At 46.7% G+C, this 8595-nt stretch overlaps 1 protein-coding gene across 2 annotated transcripts in view; it reads right to left on the reverse strand.

Annotated features, from left to right (window-relative positions):
• EDARADD (EDAR associated death domain) overlaps nt 1–5123 on the reverse strand; it is a 115222-nt gene extending 110099 nt beyond the window's left edge. For both annotated transcript variants that reach the window (XM_042908348.1, XM_042908347.1), the window contains exon 1: nt 5034–5123. The gene's annotated coding sequence lies outside the window, so the exon portion shown is untranslated. The remainder of the gene's footprint in view (nt 1–5033) is intronic.
• Between the last annotated feature and the right edge of the window lie 3472 nt (nt 5124–8595).

Genomic DNA, 8595 nt, shown 5'->3' on the forward strand with positions numbered 1-8595 from the left:
AAACAAAAAGTGTAACTCACTCAGAGAATTACCACATTATTTATTTGGGTGGAAAGGACCTGGGGGCCCATTTTGCAGAGGAGGAAATAAAATCACTAACAGGCCTCATGCCTTGTACAGTGATGAGCTAGAATCTAGGCCTCTAGACCAAGGGACCCTGTACTGTAATGTCTGTAGAACCATGTTACTCTTTCTTGTGTGCCAACAAATGTTTGGCCAGTTAAGAGTACAGTAACAATGAGTTACGTAAAGTTATAATTATCAGTGTCTTGAAAAAATCTTGTAAAATTCCCACAGTTAGAGAAAGTTATCTGTGAAACATCTCTACTGAAACGTCTCCTTGCTGTTACAAATTTAACATAGCAAAAAGAAAACAAAATTCTACTAATGAAATGTTCAGTAGGGGGAGCCACTGACAACAATGATAGTTTTTGCTAGCAGAACAATTTTATTGCAGAAACAGATGAAAGCAGTCAGGTAGACAGAGCCAAGGGCTGGAGGGATTTTTAAAGTTACCATGCCCCTGCCCACCCCCCCAAAAAAAAACCCCAAACCTAAATCAAAATAAAAACCAATGGCCAAGATTTCAAGTTTGCTACTAAAGGTATAACATGGTTCTAAGAAGGGCGAATGACAAGATCAAAATTAGATTTTTAGAAGATGGAACTATTTGATACAGTAAGATCATGTAAATTATAAATTACTAGGAATAGAATATATAGAGGGTGCAGCAAGGAAAATGTTTTCACCTGATCTGATCAAGAAGTGGTTGAGGCCTGAATTAAAGTAATGTAGGGCACCTGGGTGGCTCAGTCAGTTGAGGGTCCAACTCTTGATTTCAGCTCAGGTCATGATCTCATGGTTTGTGGGAAAGAGCACTGCATCAGGCTCCACTCTGGGTGTGGAAATTTTGGGGAAAGACCTGGGAAATTTTGAGGGAAAAAACCCTAGAACAACAGCAGTAATAACACCGACTGTTTATTGACCCAGACCCTGTGCTAAGTCAACTGAATGAACCACCTGTGGTGGGCAAAGGGCCCACTGAAGCCAGAGCATAACCACCCTTTGTCACCAGCACCCAGCATTTCCTGAGAGCCAGGCATGGGGCTCCGACTGGAGCTGAAAATGCTCAGGGCCCTCACTGCTCCTTCCTCTTCTCAGGGGAAGACCGGCATGTCCACAGTGCAGTGTGACAAGCTCTTTAACAGAGGGAGTTAAAAGGCTGCCAAGGGATGGAGCTGGGTGGGAGCCACTAAGTTAGCAACAGATTTTCAGGGGAGGTGATGCGTGAATGCCACCCGAAAGAAGGAGTACGAATGTGCCAGGAGGCAGCACAGTGCATCTGCGAAACGACCGCAAGTTCTGGACAACGGGTCACAGCATCTGGTGGGAGGGGGATGGGTTGGAGGGGGAGGTTGGTGACTGCCGCTAAGCCCAGAGCATGAACTTAGGGGTGAGATGGTTTGTATGCTACATTGACGAATTGAGATACTACACTGTGGGAGTGCAGAATCATAATCGTAATAGAGTATTTAATTGAATCTTAGCTCTTATCAATGGTAAGATGCGCTATGTTTTACGTACTGCTAGGAAAGGGAAACACTGTCAGTTGAACTATGACATTGTGAAGTACAAGATGCATGCGGCCTTAAGGGGTATTAAAATTGGGGGGTGGGGAGACAAATCTTGGAACCAACAAATTATAGTCATAGAATAATTTAGAAAGGGTGAACATCTGGAAAAACCAAGACACCGATTATTGTTTAGTATGTGCCCCAAACTACCTTAACTCTTAGAACAAGAGACCTGCCAGGTATCCTTCCCTTCCTGACATTCCACAGCAGTTACATGCAAGGTGCAGAGGGCAGCCAGTGCCATCAGGGGCCATGTGCCATGTACAGATTCTGCGAGCAATGGCCTTTCGGAGAGGAAAGGGTGGAGAGTGGGCTTTCTGGGGTAGAGAACTACTAACCGAAAGAGTAGGGAAATTGACAAACACAGAATCGGGGTGAATGTTCATGTATGCCACTAGGAGGCAGAGTCTGAAATTTCACTTCTCAGAGATCTTTGGGCTCCTCAGAAAATTAAATATTTTTCATTTGGGACAGAACATTCAGGGTCAATGTAATCTATTTTGGGTTCCTGGTTCACTCATCAGAAATGTTTCATAGGCTTCCCTGGCACAAGGAATGGGTTTTGATAGCTCAGGGGTAAAGTCCTGACAGAAGCAGGCCACAATGTTTATGACAAACTATCCACGGAGAGGAGAACAGACAAAAAGCCAGATGGGTCTGACCCTGCAGATAAGGGTTGGTCTGGCAACAGGGGCAGATGGGAAGTGCGCACATCCTGCTAGAAGATCTAGAAAAGAGATAAGACCCCTCGTGGAAAAACCACTGGGAGAGGAGAGCAGCAGGTGCTGAGAGGCGCTCTGCCTTTGTCTGAGGGACCCCTGCCTGAGGCCGGCACCAGGGTGTTGCAAGGGAGCTGAACAACCTTGAACTCTTGAGAATTAGGTTGGAGGGAAGAAGTTGGTGAAGGAGGAAGATCCAAAACTTGGGTAGGAACCACAACTAAAGCAGCTGGGACAGAGGTGAAACCCGGCGTCTTACAGTAACCACTTCTTTCTTTGAAACTTGACATAGCATTGAGGATCAGTCACTGGGCATTTCACCTCCAGAACAACCTTGTTGCTCCCCATCGAAGGCAGTGAATCTTCCCAGGGATGGAGGACCACGACAATGATTTTTGGCATCACTTGAGCAGCTCGAAGAGTCATCAGCTCACACCCAGCAGGAGACAGCTTTCTGCAAAACGCATTCCAGGCCTTCTCCATTGTTCCCATAGCTTCCAGCTCCTCTTTGGGGTGTTGCTTTTCCCCATGAGCCCTCAGGCCCCTTTGGACTACCCAGGGCACTCGTTGTGGTCTCCCAAGTGTAATTCAGCTTATTTCCCATAATCAAAAGTTACTAGTGATGTTTCTTGTTATCAAAACCTTCATTAATGATGGAAGGCCATACACTATGGGGTCAGTGGTTAGAAAATGTTGGCCTTCTCTAAAAATACAGTAATTTAAATTAGAACCTTTTATGCCCCAACTAATTAATTAGCAAATCTTTTTGTCTATAATGTGAATGATAATTTCAAAATTGAAGTATCACTTCCCTAAAAAGGTATATCCCTTACCTCAAAAAATTTACTTATTCTTGATAAGACATATGTAGTGAGATAGAAGTGTCTAGAGCTGGATAATAGATCGTCAAATGACTGATACAGAGAGTAAGTGCTATCACGTTCAGTAGAGACAGAAATACGAGAGAAAGAGATCCTTCCCAGTTGTAAAGTTCACAAAACCAACAAGAGCCGAAACTCTCGTTGGCCTTTGAATGACTGGATGGGAGTTGGGGTGAGCAGAGGTGGGAGCAGACAAGGAGACGGTGTAGAGAGTCATACAGTGAGAAAGCAAACAATAATGAGAGAACATTTTCTTAAAGATTATTAAGGGAGAAAAGGTTAGAAAGAAGAGGAGGGGCCCAACTGAAGAGGACCCTAAATCCCAGCCAGCAACCTGTTAGTACCGTTGAAAGTGTTAAGTATGATGGGTTACATGATGACATCTTTTTAGGATGAAATTTTAGAATCACAGAAATTAATATTACTTGGATTATGAATGCTTTACAATAGGTATTGGGATTGGAAATTAAGGACTAGACACATGTATGTTTCATCTTGTTCCTTCTGAAGAGCACATCTACTCTTCAGCATTATTTCTTTAATTGTAATATAATCTGGTTTTACATGATAAACTTTTTCTTCTTCTTGTTTTTGTAGAATATGTGCTTTAGTGATACAAAAGTAACCTGAATCTGTAGTGAAAGATTATCGATTCGAAGGACAGGATTCTAAAAAGAAAATAACATCGTGATGTGAACTGTCAATTTTTATGTTCTCTATTTTCTTTCTTTTCTTTTTCTTTCGTTCAAAACTATGTTTTCTCTATTTTCTTTCTTTCTTTCTTTCTTTCTTTCTTTCTTTCTTTCTTTCTTTCTTTCTTTCTTATTTTGAAAGAGATAGAGGGGGCAAGTGAGCTAGGGGCAGAGAGAGAGGGAGAGAGAGAAGAGGGGCTCACCTGACTGGGGACTCAAACTCACTAACCGTGAGGTCGTGACCTGAGCCGAAGTCGGACACTTACCCGACTGAGCCACCCAGGCGCCCCTGTTTTCTCTATTTTCTACCAGAGTCAGTTTATTAAATGTGTATCCACAGTAGTGTCTGAGCAGGCCTCTTCCTATGAATTATTCACTGTAAGCTGAAAAATCATAGTCCAAACATCCTAGTTTGGGGTTTGAATAATATTGCCACCCTGTCTGTGTAGACTTCCGTGTCAGGCACAAACTTAGATATTATCAGCCTCAATCTCAAGGATATAGTGAAGAGTTAAATGGATCATTTCGTCAGCAGGAATGAATTCTGGTGCACTCTGTTTTTCTGGAATCCTGATTTGTTGATTTCATAAAATGTTTCAGACAGTATATTTAAAAAAAAAAAAAACAAAGGAAGAAAACACCCTTAGTTTCTGTTTCTAGCAAGGATACAGTGATATGGACTTGATTCATTGTCCAGCCTGAACAAGCCCCTAAACAGACAACATAGATGAAACAATGGGTTTCAATTAACCATTAATCCAGCAAAGAACAATGATCTCTGAGCGAGAAAACAAAGATGATGAGCCCTAGTTGTCACAGCACCACCTGGAGAAAGTTCTCAGCCCCGTCGGGGTGCAGCTGGTAAGCGCCTGGAGGTAAGAGGCCACAAAACAACACTGGGAGGAGAAGAGCCCCACTTTGGAAGGTCGGGGCCAAATCTGGGGCCCCGGGGGATGCGCCGGGGCGGGGCAGGAGAGGGGCTCAATTTCGAGCCTGTGGGGTCGCTGACGGCAGTGCGCAAGGAGGGACCCGGGGAGAGGGCTGCCGGCCGAGAGAAGGACTCCCCGCGCGCACCTCCTCTTGTTTTGGAGGCCCTCGTTGTCCTACCTCATTTGCCGCCGTGGAGCCCGAAGTCCCAGGGAGGCGGAGCGGCCTCCGCAGCTGTAGTTCCCGGGTTCTGCCCGCCCCCTGCCCCGCCTTCCGGCGGGAGGCCCCCTCGCGGTCGCGCGAGACCACAACTCCCACAAGGCCCCGCGCTCGGAGGGGGCGTGGCCGGGGCGAAGGGGCGGGGTCTGCGCGGTGGGTCGAGGCTGCGGGGCAGGTACAGTCACGGCGCTCAGCATCTCGGCCTCCCCACCGGGCATCCAGAAGCACGGGACACCTGGAGTCACTCAAGTCCGGGAGCGTCGTCTCGAACCGGCGCTCGATGGGCTGCGTGTGCCTAAGTGTTGGTTGGGGAGGCACAGTGCTGGCGACTGGGTGGCATTGAAGCTGCTGCTAGTCCTGGGCTGCCTGGGGAGCCTGAGGAAGTTACAGGTGCTGGTAGGGGAATCCCGGGGGAAAATCGGAGCCCAAACCAGCATTTGAGACTAGGAGCCCGAAGCTAACAATAACTGCGAGAAAGCCCAACCGCTAAAGTCCTTTACTTTCGGCTGAAAAGAAGGGAAGATGGCAACCAAACCAATGGGACGTCTGCTGGAACTGTTAGATCTGATTTTCGTAATTCTTTACCTGCCAACCATAGCTTTTGTCTTTGTATGCTTTGTGTTGCCTTCTGGAAGAATTCCTTAGCTTGATATCCCATCTCTCTGGTTTGGTTTTTTTTTTTTTTTTTTAAATTTTTTTTTCAACATTTTTTATTTATTTTTGGGACAGAGAGAGACAGAGCATGAACGGGGGAGGGGCAGAGAGAGAGGGAGACACAGAATCGGAAACAGGCTCCAGGCTCCGAGCCATCAGCCCAGAGCCTGACGCGGGGCTCGAACTCACGGACCGCGAGATCGTGACCTGGCTGAAGTCGGACGCTTAACCGACTGCGCCACCCAGGCGCCCCACTCTGGTTTGGTTTTGAGCAGTGCCTGTTCTGCTGTTCAGGCCATCTCTTCTTATTTCAGTAGCTGCTTGGATTCCCGAGATCTCGGTTAATTCTTTTCCTAACCGCTTGCTCTCATTTCATGATGAGAAGTTCTTGCTTATCCCTATGATTATTTTAATTATACCAATGTTAAAGTCTTGATCACTTTTCTTTTGCAAATTCTCTTTCTCTCAAAAAAAAAAAAAAAAAGAGGGACATGAGTGGCTCAGTCGGTGTAGCCAATTTAGGCTCAGGTCCTGATCCCAGGGTCGTGGGACTGAGCCCCATGTGGGGCTCCACGCAGAGTGTGGAGTCTGCTTAAGATCCTCTCTCTCTCTCTCTCTCTCTCTGTCTTTGTCTCTCTCTCTCTTTCTTTCTCTCAGTTCTGGAGGTTAGAAGTCCAAGATCAACGTGCAAGGCTGGGTTCTGGCGAGCCTTCTCTGCTTGGCTGGTAGATAGCTATCTTTTCACCACGTGCTCAGGTGGCCTCTTCTCTGTGGGCACTCATAGGCAAGGTGGGCAGAGGGAGCCACGGTGTCTCTCCCCCTTCTTGTGAGGACACCAGTGCTAGCAGATCAGGATCCTTAGGTCCTCATTTAACCATTATCACATCCATATAGGCCCTATCTCCAAAAGCAGACATCTAGGGGATTAGGAATGCTACATATGACCTGGGGGACACAATTCAGTCTATAATAATCAGTGCAGGAAAAAAAAAACAAAACAACAACCCATGGAATGAATTCTAGAGTAATCACAGTGGGATGTTGTAAGGTAAGTGGGTGTAAAAAAGCACTTCCGAAGTCCATTTGGGTGTTGGTGCTAGAGGCCAATGGGAAAGTCCCACATCTTCCACCCTTTGGAGTTTGATGCAAGGGTAACCCCGAAGGGAAGGTCTTTGGGAATCCTCTGCCAGCCATTACTTCCAGCCAGTGGTGATTCGGAAGTGAGCATCTCTCAGAGCCTAAAGTGCCGCATTTGAATCAGGACTCTGGGGTTGGGAAAAGTGCCACTCCCAAAGCCTGAGAGGTATGGTGCTGTAAGTGACTTAAAGAGCACTGTTCTGGGAGCTAGCACTGTTCTTGGTGTCCTCTTGGGTCGCTGCGACCCAGATGTGAAACCTCAGGTAATTCCTTAACCGTCTAAATTCTACCTGATGGTGTCATGTGTCCCAAACCCCAGGGTTCGTTTTTTTTCCGTAACCAGATGCAGGTCCTTTGGTTCCCAATCTCTTACTGGGGCTGACCGCCACAGTATATGAGGCACAACCACTGGTGAGATGTCATGGTCCTCTTCCCCTTGGGGAGAATGGAAAGGCTCTAAGAGAGGGCAGAGCACTAGGGCAAATCCAGCCAGTAGGAGTGGAGGCAGGGACAAGAATGTGCTGATGACAGCCTTTGCAGAGGGAGGGTGGAAGTTGCCACCGGGGCTTCTGTTTCAGTCACAGATCGTGCTTGGGGGCAGAGTAGGGGGCAGTGAGCTATGGAGCAGTAACAGGCATAGTGACTTTGTTGCGCTTAAGCTCACAGTGACTTAGTTATATTGGGAAATACCTTGTTATCGTTTTTGACTTTGTGAGCGTGTGTGTATGAGAGAGAGAGTGGGGGCAGAGAGAGAGGGGGAGGGAGAGAATGCATTAAATTTTAAACAAGGAGGATAAGTAACATTTTTTTTGTATCTGATGAGATTTCTTCTGTGATGTTAAGAGATTCAGTGTGATTATAAATGGGGTGCTAGTGTCGGAGTCCAGACATAGGTTCTGGGGAGCTAGCCTCTTAATAAGAGAAGTGAACACCCAGTCATTGGTAAGACCACAAGTCTGGCAATACAATATGGCACCTGTGGTTTTGGTCCTGTTAAGATGGTGGTCTCGCCATCTTTAATCTACTAGTATTATTCTTCATTGCATGAAGTCCAGTGGGCCTGGCTGCAGCACAGTGTGGAGACCTGGGGGCAGCTGTGACATTTAGCCCTTTGTGGAGGGAATTTTAGTGGTATAAATAGCAACAGTTATCAGTGTTGGAGAGCTTACGCTGCTCCGCTCCAGGCACTGTGCTATGACCTGGGTTTACGGCGGAGAGATAGGAATACAAATAGCTGTGGGATCCGTTCCCGTGAAGCTGAAACCCACCACTCGCTTTGTCCTATTCCCATTGTGTCTTCTCCAGCCACTGTGCAACCCCATCAAGCACCTACAGGGTTGGAAGTGTCCTGTGAAAGGACGTCAGTGTCCTCAGTGAGCTCATCAAGTTGGCTCTGCCTTGAATGGTGGGAGAAAAGGCAGGACATTTCTTCTTTCCATTAGCTGGCGATTTTATAATCTGGGGATGGTTTCTGGTTACCGAAAATTGGTGAAATTATCTGGCGTGGCCAAGCTGTTAAGTGTGAGATAAGAGTGGGGAAAGGGAGGGGCACCTGGGTGGCTCAGTCAATTGAGCATCCAACTCTTTTTCCTTTTTAAAATTTATTTATTTTGAGGGGGGGGAGGGGCAGAGAGAGAGAATCCCAAGCAGACTCTGCACCGTCAGCGCTAAACCTGATGTGGGGCTCGAACTCATGAACCATGAGATCATGACCTGAGCCGAAACCCAAGAG

This window comes from Panthera leo, chromosome D2 (assembly GCF_018350215.1).
Source record: "Panthera leo isolate Ple1 chromosome D2, P.leo_Ple1_pat1.1, whole genome shotgun sequence".
NCBI lineage: Eukaryota > Metazoa > Chordata > Mammalia > Carnivora > Felidae > Panthera > Panthera leo.